Below are 11,773 nucleotides of genomic sequence, written 5' to 3'. Positions count from 1 at the left end.
TAAATTTCATTTCTCATAAAGCTGTGTATCAGGTCAGTACATACTAAACCAGTTTGAACGTGCAGATATGAATAATTTAATTTCCCAGTGTCTCGTTGGTGGGGACAGTAGTTGTCTAGCGATAATAACAAAACAATCACAGTATTTCACAATTTTCTGTATTCTTGGATGTGGTTTATATATTCATTACGTAACAGTTGTTACTGATATACTTGGATGTGGTTTGTATATTCTGTATGTAATAGTTGTTACCGATACACTTGAACGTGGTTTGTGTATTCACTGTGTAACAGCTGTTACTGATATTATTGGTCACACACTTTATGATTTATCTTCAGTTCGGTGTTTAAAGTCAGATTTTCTTTGGACTGTTGGTAGACACATAAAATGACATAAGTCTTTAAGAAATACAACCCGTATTGTCGTGAATATAGATGTAAACACTCAATACTCTCATTATATAAATACAATGCGTATGTTTGTAAACAATTATTAGTTATCGATGCCCTGAAAAATTATTTTAAATATGTGTGAGAAATGTCCTAAGTGTGCTTTTGATCATCTCTACCAATGTCCAGAACATTTTATTGTCCCGTATCAATGTCCAGAACGTCTAATTATCCTGTATCAATGTCCAGAATGTCTGATTATCCTGTATCAATGTCCAGAATGTCTTATTATTATGTATGAATGTCCAGAATGTCTTATTATCCTGTATCAATGTTCAGAATGTCTGATTATTTTGTATTAATGTTCAGAATATCTGATTATCCTGTATCAATGTCAAGAACACCTGATTATCCTGCAGCAATGTTCTGAACATCTGATTACCCTACATCGATCTTGAGAACATTTGATTATCCTGCATCAATGTCCTGAGCATCTGAATATCCTGCATTAATGTCCTGGACATTTGATAATCCTGTACCAGTGTTCAGAACATCTGATTATCTGTTTTATTAATATCAAAATAGGGTTAGATGCAACATTTGGATTGTTGAATAAAAACCTTTTTAAGTTCTTGTCAACCTGATAGATATAAACTTACTCTCTGTAGAAGTATTTCTTTTGATAAGTTAATCTGAAATACCAAAAATAAGTAAACAACATTCATTTCAAAATATCGGATTATTTTATGTTTAATGTCAGCACGTACGTTAGGCACCTGCAGTCAGATATTATGTCATATAATGTCTTTGTAGGCCTTGAATCTGAAAACAAAACCGTGCTTGTGAGGTCACGAACTTCGTGAAGGATTTGTGTGTGGGGATGTCAGTGACATCCACTACACGGCGCCAGCATCAATTTTTATTTCTTCTTAACTTTATTATTATAGGTTACGGCACAGCGGAAACATACGTGAATTGAATGTCTTTGTGTTGTGTAAACAGAAATAAGAAACATGGGCGATTTGATATGGTAATTATTATGAGAAATATTCTTCGTATGAAAAAACAAACCGAAAAATTATATTCACGACCGCACACCTGTTATACATCTGCTAAACTGCAGTGCTCTGCAATCTGAACTACACATCTAAGATGTAGTGTTCTGTACATTCTAAAGTAGACATTTAACATGTAGTACCATTTTCATTGTTTATATGTATGTATATTCACTGATACGTGTGCGGTAGGCCTAATAAATAGTTCTCTGATATTTTGTATATATGTCTATTGGACTGTGAAAATTAAACGAATACTTTAATTGTGTAAATTGTCTTTTCGGATAGTATATAAAATATAACCCGATTTAATGTTAATCACTTCAATTGTTCGTGTTGATAAAAATATGTTTTTTTTTTGGTAACATTGTCCTTCCCTTCCTCTGTAATTATAGCTTCACCTCCGACAGAATTTGAACATAAATGTTATTCTGTTTTTACTTCGCTTGTCGGACAGGTGGCAGCACTGACTAGGTATGGATGGCTGGGATTGTTCATCGTGTGGTGTTTTAAATATCTCTACAGTAGGTCATCAGAACTTTACAATACTATATTGTGTTTCGTTTATAACAGTATGTCATGACTGAGTCTTACACCCTATGTAAGGTAAATATGAATTTGGTATCCCAGTCTTACAACCTATATGAGGTAAATATCAAGTCGGTATTCTAGTGTTACACCCTATATGAAGGAGGCATGAAGTCGGTATTCTAGTTTTACGCCCTATATAAGACAAAAATGATGTCGGTATCCTAGTTTTACGCCCTATATAAGATAAAAATGAAGTCGGTATCCTAGTCTTACACCCTATATAAGGTAGGTATAAAGTCGGTATTCTAGTCATTCACCCTGTATAAGGTAGGCATGAAGTCAGTATCCTATAAGTCCGCTGTGCTACCGAGGGTCTTTATACTTCGATATATTTACTTAAAATGTAACGTGTTCTCACCACTCAACAAGAGCATGGTTTTCAATTCTCCGGTCGGAAATTGACGACATGTTGAATAAAAGAATCAGTTATCTATCAATATGGTACCATAACCGTATCTTAGCGCAATGTCTAGTATGTTCTTCTGTGCTGTTAGTGAGTGTAGTTCAATTACATAAATCAAAAATCTTACACTCTTCTAAACAACCAATTACAAGACGGAAATAATATATTATTCATGAATTATAAACGTGATACTCGCGTGAAGAACGAAACGTAAAACGGGAATGATCCATGAACAAAAAACCTGACAGTCTTTAAATGAACCAGTTGAAAGCCGGAAATGATGCATTATCAATGAACTAAAAATTTGATTTTCTTTGAAAGAACCAATTACAAGACGGAAATGATATATTATCTATGTATATATGTGTGTGTTTTCTTATAGCAAAGCCACATCGTGCTATCTGCTAAGTCCACCGAGGGGAATCGAACTCCTGATTTTAGCGTTGTAAATCCGTAGACTTACCGCTGTAACACTGGGGTACGTATTACACTGCACAACAAAGTTTTTGCTTCTTGAACACTGTTCGGTGTTCCTTATAGATTTTTGGCTGCTGATCACGAAAATCACACCCAGATTTGCCCATCACGTACCGTTTCATTAAAATTTTCAGTTTCACCAGGACATTTGCTACAATGGAAAAACGAGATCTGGGCAACTGGAATCCGTCAATGGTTGCTGACTACTGTTGGACACTGCAACGTGATGCACCGGACATTGAATACAAACGGAAATCAAGAGCAAAACACTTTTAATTATGTTGAATTTAATAGCATATTAGAAACATAAACGCAATTAAATACGTTATTGCCGGTAAACAGTTAAATGTCTATTTCTCAGAGTTACTACGTAATGAATCAAAACCAAAACTATATTTGTGCATACCCACCAGGCACATGTCACAATCAGCAAACACTTTTCAGGAAACAACACTTTTCAAAAAATTGTTGTGCAGTGTTATCCATGAAGGTAGGGTCCGGCACGGCCAAGCGTGTTAAGGCGTTCGACTCATAACCCGAGGGTCACGAGTTCGAAACCCGGTCGCACCAAACATGCTTGCCCTTTCAGTCGTGGGCGCGTTATAATGTGACGGTCAATCCCACTATTCGTTTGTAAAAGAGTAGCTCAAGAGTTGGCGGTGGGTGGTGATGACCAGCTGCCTTCCCTCTAGTCTTACACTACTAAATTAGGGACGGCTAGATCGCAGATAGCCCTCGAATAGATTTGCGCGAAATTTAAAAAAATAAAACAAACCGTGAACGTAAAACTTGGAGCAAACAACCAATCACGAGGAACAAAAGCGACACTGTAACTTACGGCGTTTAAAATCGAAACTATTTTAATTTCATGAAAATATTATTAAATTTTATTTTATGTAAAGAAAAAAGAAGTGAATTTTATCGTTATCATTTCTGTTGTTGTTAGAATACAATGGTTTAATTCCACAGTCATGCATGGTATGAAATAAATAATTATACCAAATGTCTGTTACGTCTCAACACGTTCATGACCTGAAACATGACACGAAGGTAGGGGAAAGAGTTATTAAATAAATTTACACTAAATGCTTTCAACAATTGAAGCGATAAATAAAATAATTACCTAGTTTCAAAATACAGTGAACAAAATTTGAATACGTTCCGCCAACGAAACAGTTTATGTAAGTGTATATAGCATATACTCTGAATAAACACGAATCGCGGGAGTGTATTTTGACACCTGGTGTAAACGGTGCGTTCATTACCAAACCGCACGAAGAAAGTGAGAAAGCTGTGAGAGGGATAATATGCACGTGACTTATTCAAAAGTTCTTTTTACTTGGATTGAGCAAAAGTACGGGGAAATTACAATATATACGCATTGTAGATCTACACGTTCTAACAGTGTATCAAATATCTTTTAATAATAATAACTTGTTATTAAGCTTTGTGTAAATATAGGTAGTTATAATAACACTGCTATCAGTAATTTTTTACGTACTGCTATTTTAAATAGGAGAATTAATATTTTTTATTATCCGTGTAGTTTTAAGAACTTGTAAGTGAAAGGGAAAAATGTTTTAAAATATGACAGCCACGTCATAGCTGTCATAACTGTTATGTCCAAAGTCGACTGGGCTCTTCAGCTGTTTCCAAGGCTAAGTCGATCGGTTAAAATTAATTAATTACACTGCTGGCCAAAATATAAAGGATAATGAATATAAATAAAAAATATGCATTTTGAGTTGTTAGACTCAACATCTTATTTGAGTAGAGCTTCGAAAGATGAAAATAAGAAAAGGGAAAATAAAAATTAAAAACTTCTAAGCATTTAATAGGGAAAATGTGAACACTATGAAATTACCCTAAATACCAGCTGGTCACAAGTTTAAGACCATACTGAAACGAAGCGTTAATCGATAAACACGTAACGAAATTTAGTCATTTGTGTTCAATAGCGTTGTCAACATCTTCCACTGACATCTCCTGTGTTACATTGGGGGAAAACATGGCAAGGGCTAAAAAGTTGACAGAGTTTGAACGTGGCAGAATTGCCGAGCTGCAAAAGCAAGGCCTCTTTCAACTTGCCATCGCTGGTGAGATTAGGCGTAGTAAAACTGCTGTTGCAGATTTCTTAAAAGACCCTGAGGGATAACGAACGAGAATTTCAAGTGATCGGCTCAAAATTTCGCCGGCGTTGAGCAGGAGGATTCGATGGGTTGTCCGGCAATACACCAGTCGATCGTCGAACCAGATTAAGGCTCTTTCGAACGCAGAATGCAGCTCAAGAACAATAAGACGGCATCTACGAGAGAAAGGCTTTTAAAACCATAAACGTCTTTAAAGGCCACGCCTTCTTCCACACCACGAAACAGATCGGTTAAACTTTGCTGAGAAGCACCAAACATGGGACGTAGAAAAGTGGACGAAGGTTTTGTTCTCTGATGAGAAACAAAATTAACCTGAATGGTCCAGATGGCTTCCAACGTTACCGGCACGATAAGGATATCCCACCGGAGACATTTTCTACGCGACGCAGTGGAGGAGGTTCCATCATGATCTGGGGTGCTTTCTCCTTCCATAAAACAATGGAGCTTCAGGTTATACAGGAGCGTCAAACAGCAGCTGGCAACATTGGCATGTTGGAGAGAGCATCCTTATTGACTGAAGGCGCTCGCTTGTGTGGAAATAACTGGATCTTTCAGCAGGACAATGCTGCAATCCACAATACCTGAAGGACAAAGGATATTTTCATGACGAATAACGTTATTCTTTTGGACCATCCAGCGTGTTAGCCCGAACTGAACCCCATTGAAAATGCTTGGGGGTGGATGGCAATGGAAGTCTATAGAAATGGACGTCAATTCCAAACAGTGCATGATCTTCGTGAAGCCATCTTCACCTCTTGGAATAACATTCCAGCCAGCCTTCTGCAAACGCTTATATCGACCATGCCAAAGCAAATGTTTGAAGTTATTCGCAATGACGGTCGTGCAACTCACTACTGAGACTTCTTGTTGGGCATTTAATAGAGAAAATGTGAACACTATGAAATTAGCCTAAATACTAGCTGGTCAAAAGTTTAAGACCATACCAAAATGAAATCCTAAACAGGGTAGGAAATGCCCAACAAGAAGTCTCAGTAGTGAGTTGCACGGCCGTCATTGCGAATAACTTCAAACATTTGCTTTGGCATGGTCGATATAAGCGTTTGCAGAACCACTTATTTGAGTCTAACAACTCAAAATGCATATTTTTTCTTAATGTTCATTGGCTTTAAGATTTTGGCCAGCAGTGTATTAATACTTTAGAGTAGCTTCATTAACTCTTATTACTTTGTTGTACATTCATTGATGGGTACTACTATAATATAGATTCACTGATTGTTACTACTATAGTATAGGTTCATCAAGTTTCGACCTTCTTCGATGACCGATGAGAAGAAGGTTGAAACGTTGTTCGCTCCTCTACATTGTGCTTTCTCTACTCATACCAGCCGTTTTTTCTACATATATAATTTTATCTATAAGTGGGTTTTCTCGTCATCACGGATTAGGTTCATTAATACTCTCCATCCCCCCAGGATCTACGCCCCTGTTCCTAATGATGTAACTTAATCTATTTTAACTATTATTTCACAAGACTTTAAACATTTGGAAATGTCATTGAATTTTAATTTCCAAAATAAACTTCTGATTTATAACTTTTACGATCCAGATTTGTACACATCTTAAATACTTTAAAGATATCTTGTTAATTAAAAACGAATATCTGTAATTACCATATAACTACGTATGGAATGTTTAAATACATGTTAATTAATTTCTATAGTTAAACGTGATATATCAAGTAGATATGAAGTGTAATTACAACGTCTCACATTACACAAACGTTCCTCCTGTCTGTCGTTTAAAAAATTATGGAATAGCGCAGAATTTATTCCTGTGTATTTGCGAAGGTAAACGAAAACAGACAACGGCAGAAAAGTTTTGGCTTTTGTTTTCATACTAAAGATGGCGCGCGCGTGACTATTTAATTTAATAATATTTTATTTTTAAATTCTTGTGGTTTGTATCACGGAATGGTTCTAACTAATTAGTTTATTTTCAACTAAAGGAAATGAGAGATTATAACATCCACTTTTTATAATAGTTTATAGAATATTAAGTAGGAGTTTTCAAGGTGTGTTTATTATTAAGTTACACACCAGTGTGTCTATGCTCTGCTCGACGCAAGTATTGAAACAGAAATTCTAGACTTTAGGGTCATAAGCTTTGACACTTTCCGCTGAACCACCTTTGTTGTTTCTGCATGGTTATTTTCCTTCTGGTCCATAGTTTGAAGTTAGGGACGTTAGGCCTAAACAGTAGACGTCTTATCCTAATTTATGCGTATGTTGTCGATCATGTGAACAAAGAATCAAACACAGCGACGTTTTCCTACGACGCTAATGGTTAATTGTTTTCAGTGTTTGTTTCTTTCTTGATCCAAAAAGACAGATAAAACAGGTAAAACAGGTAAGTGAACTGTGGATACAGGTGTTTCGTTTTCATAGTAAATTTATTTCCAGTGTTTATGGGAGACAAATAGTGCTGGTAAGACGTTATTTTATCACTGTATTGGCGAGTTTTGTGTTTCTATTGTGTGGGTAATATTTTATTATTTTATTCTGTAGCCAAGATATTGTGTTAACGTTTTACTGGTAGAATTTTATCTTTCCTTTATCTCGGTAAGATCTTATTTGTTCTGTTGGAATGTTGTTGATATTTACTATCATAATTTCAATTATAAGTGTAATTTGTATGGGAATACCTTGACAGTGACATCAGAGAAAGGGATCTTGGTATAATAGTCGATCCATCTACTAAGTCATCCAAACAGTACGCTGTTACTAGTGGTTGGGCAAATAGAATTTTAGGTTGTATCTACAGAAATATTGAATACAATACAAGTCTAAAGAGTTTATAATTTCATTGTATATGTTACTAGTTAGGCAACATTTGGAATATTGTTTTCGGTCTTGGCCTCCTAACCTTTGGAAAGACATTGAATTGTTGGAAAGGCTCAGTGAACGGTAATTGGAATGGAGGAGTTGTCTTACGAGGAAAGGTTGAAATATCTCCAATTGTTTTATCTTAACCCTTAAACAGCAGGAATGTTGTAAGTAGCAGCATCAATTGATAATGGCCGCCATTTAAGGGTTAATAAAGGAAGAAATAGTTAGGGGGATCTGATTGAAATGTTGAATATTGTAAAAGGAATTGACACTGTTGATGCATTAACATTTTTCATACTTACCAGCGTGAATTATAGAACTAGGGGGCACAAATATAAATTTTGGCTGGGTAGGAGTCATCTTCAGGAAATATAATTTTATTTTTCTAACACTGGCAGTTGGTTGGTTTTTGGAATGGGCTGCTTTCAGATGTTGTAGAGGCAGTAAATTTAAGTATACTTAAGAGAAAGCTTGGTAAGTGTATGGGCTTGATAAGGGCTTTTTTTAAATTATTTTTTTTAATATTTATTAATAGTTTTTTCTTTAAAGAATGAAACAGCGAAGATAGACCAATAGGTCTCATGTTGTCTTAACACATTAAATTGAGTTATAAAAAGTTTCCACAGCAGCTTCTCTAAAGTGTTAATGTATTAATGCTTCACACGCGAATGGATACCGTCTGTGAGGTTTGGTATTTCGAGAGTATTTGTTTTTGAATTTCGCGCAAAGCTACACGAGGGCTATCTGCGCTAGCCGTCCTTTAATTTATCAGTGTAAGACTAGAGGGAAGGCAGCTAGTCAGCACCACCCACCGCCAACTCTTGGGCTACTCTTTTACCAACGATTATTCGGATTGACCGTTCCATAATAACACCTTCACTCCTAAAAGCGAGTATGTTTGGCGTGATGGGGATTCGAACCCACAACCTACGGATTACAAGTCGAACGCTTCAACCACCTGGTCATGCCGAGCCTGAGAGTAATTGAATCACAAACTTTACCCCGACATTTCTCGTTTCATGTCGAACAAGGATGGAGTCGATCAACTTCACGTTCCAAATCTTTTCTCTTTATGTAAGTAAAATGACAGCTCTCACACAAGTTTGGTTGTTTAGGAGAAGAAATTTTCAAAAAGTCATAAAATACTGACGTTAACACAAGAAACAAGGCAATATTTTAGTGTAAGTATCTAAACAGATAATAATAAGAGACTATAGAAACGTTACGTTAGAACACATTAGGGAAGCCTTGTGGCTAGATATCTGTACAGATTATAATAAGAGACTATAGAAACGTTACGTTAGAACACAATAGGGAAACCTTGTGGCCAAATATCTGTACAGATTATAATGAGAGACTATAGAAACGTTACCTCAGAACATAACAGGGAAGCCTTGTGGCCAGATATCTGTACAGATTATAATTATTCGAATTCTAAAGTGGATCTGGTAAAAATAACCAATATTTCTGATTGATTACAAACTTTAGTGGATAATATTTATGTAAATAAAACACATAACCAAAGTAATAGAAATATTTCGATGGCTTTAAGTAATATGTTTGTTATTGATAAAGACGGAAAATTTTGACTGTAACGAAAATGGTCTTTAAAGTGTCAAATTTCTACCAAGACCTCTGTAAACACCGAGTTTACTGCCATTTGGTTGCTAATTTTGTTATCATTGAGTTCAGTAGACGGTGTTTGATAGAGGGTGTAACATTCTTAATTTACGGGCTTCTTCACGGTTCTCACTTATTTCTTTATAACCTTTGTTTAGAATTCTTGATAAAAGCTGATCTTCGCGTATTTTTCTGTGTTATCTACGAATGTCTTAGTTCTGTATTTTTCCCAAATTATAACTAAGAACAAAGTACAGTCAGACAATCTCATTAACCAATATTTTCACTTCCACATTGTGCACAGGATTATTTCCGCTACATTGGACCTATCGACAAAGGCCCGGCATAGCCAGGTGGTCACAGCACTAGACTCGTAATCCGATGGTTGCGGGTTCGAATCCCTGTCACACCAAACATGCTCACCCTTTCAGTCGTAGTGGCGTTTCAAGAAACGATCAATCCCACTATTCGTTGGTAAAATAGTAGCCCAACAGTTGGTGGTGGATGGTGATGACTAGCTGCCTTCTCTCTAATCTTACACTGCTAAATTAGGGATGGCTAGCGCAGATAGCCCTCACGCAGCTTCGCGCGAAATTTAAAACAAAAAACCTGTCGACAATTATTTAATATATTATATCAGTGGACGAAGTTACCAATACTTAGTACTGGTTACAGCAAGTACGAGTAAGTGATTTAAAGGATTTCTTGTTTTTAAGTTAGTACAAGTAAGTGATTTCAAAGAATTATTTAAGTAAGTACACGCGAGTGATTTCAGTGATTTCTTATTTTATCAATGAGTGACATATGTGTAAGATATTTTTTTGAAATTGCCAAATTTCTAGCTTGATTTTTGATATTGCTAGATTACTGTTTTGATTTTTGGTGTTGCTAAGTTTTTAGCTTGCAAAATAAACAGACGTTTTATTTTGTACAACCGAAAAAATATTTTACACGTTCCAACATGTCTGTATTGTCGCATATTGTAGGTCTGTACAATTGTTCATGAAGTGAATTGAGCCTTGCGAACTATCTAAGAATCGTCTAATTGAAATTAGACAAAGTTGCCGTCAAGGTAAACAACATGTTTTGTTCGGAACGTGTGGAGAGTTTTGGATGTGACGTGTGTCTGTATGCAAAGCACGTGCTGAAAGTTAGAAATGATACATTTTAAACTCTTTCTAACACTTTTGCTGACTGTTGAATTGCCTTATGTAGTTGTTGATTCTGTAATTTGTATAAATGGCAGATCTACTAAGGTTATCTGTTGTTGTCGTAAGTTTTGTTCCACAGCCATTCGGTAGTTTCTGATGACGAGAAACCCACTTGAAATAAAAATGTATCTCAGAATGGCTGTTCACTGCTTCTCAGTAAAATGTATCTCAGAATGGCTGTTCACTGCTTCTCAGTAAAATGTATCTCAGAATGGCTGTTCACTGCTTATCAGTAAAAGTCTTAATATCCATACCAGCCGTTCTGAGATACATTCAGTAGTTTCCTACCATTCACAGAGAGAATTGACCATCACTTCTATAATTCACCTACAGCTTAAAGTGAGGATATTTTGTGATATCAAACGGAGTCGAACCCGCTTTGCTAACTCCAACATCAAGAGTTTTATCACAGGGCCTACCTTCACCCTTCTGGAGTACAAACAATTCTATGTATATATACAACTAAACAGTTCTAATAAAAAATAACAAAAAACTGTGATATTACCATCAATAAAAAACACGAAATTTATTTTTAATTTTTAGTAACTATTCTTTTAAACTACTAAATTAATTTTAATGTAAAGAAAATTAACTAAAGTAGGCCAAACAAGCCGTACACACATACTCTTGTCTGTAGTAATATTTCCTCATCCGTTACTTCAGCAGTCTTTCTATTTTTATGTTTCCTTTTTTCTGTCTCTCAATTCACCAGTCAGAGCTTCACCACAAATAATCTCAAGTATAATTAGTTCATCTCTGTAGTCAAGGTTGTCAGATTTGTTATGAGTGAATTAATTAATTTTAAATAATACATGAATAATAAACATCTCCATATTAATATTGTGTATTGTTGTCCTATCAATTCGCTTACATTTTTTAACAGCTGAATTGTATGTCTTAAACTTGTCTTGAGCTAAGTGTAGTTGTCAATGGTTTATCTGACAGTGGATACACCGACTATCATAAGATAATTATTCTTGTCTTGTGCTAAGTGTAGTTGTCAGTGGTTTATCTGACAGTGGATACACCGA

The 11,773-nt window shown here is 35.6% G+C and overlaps 1 protein-coding gene across 7 annotated transcripts in view; it reads left to right on the top strand.

The window, feature by feature from the left end:
* The window catches only part of LOC143240237 (unconventional myosin-Va-like), a 51,091-nt gene that overhangs the window by 3,917 nt on the left and 35,401 nt on the right, over window positions 1–11,773 (top strand). The gene's annotated exons all lie outside the window — the stretch shown is intronic.

This window comes from Tachypleus tridentatus, chromosome 13 (assembly GCF_004210375.1).
Source record: "Tachypleus tridentatus isolate NWPU-2018 chromosome 13, ASM421037v1, whole genome shotgun sequence".
In the NCBI taxonomy this organism is placed as follows: Eukaryota; Metazoa; Arthropoda; class Merostomata; order Xiphosura; family Limulidae; genus Tachypleus; species Tachypleus tridentatus.
The sequence above is the reverse complement of the archived record's forward strand: the minus strand, read 5'-3'. Positions and strand labels throughout refer to the sequence as shown.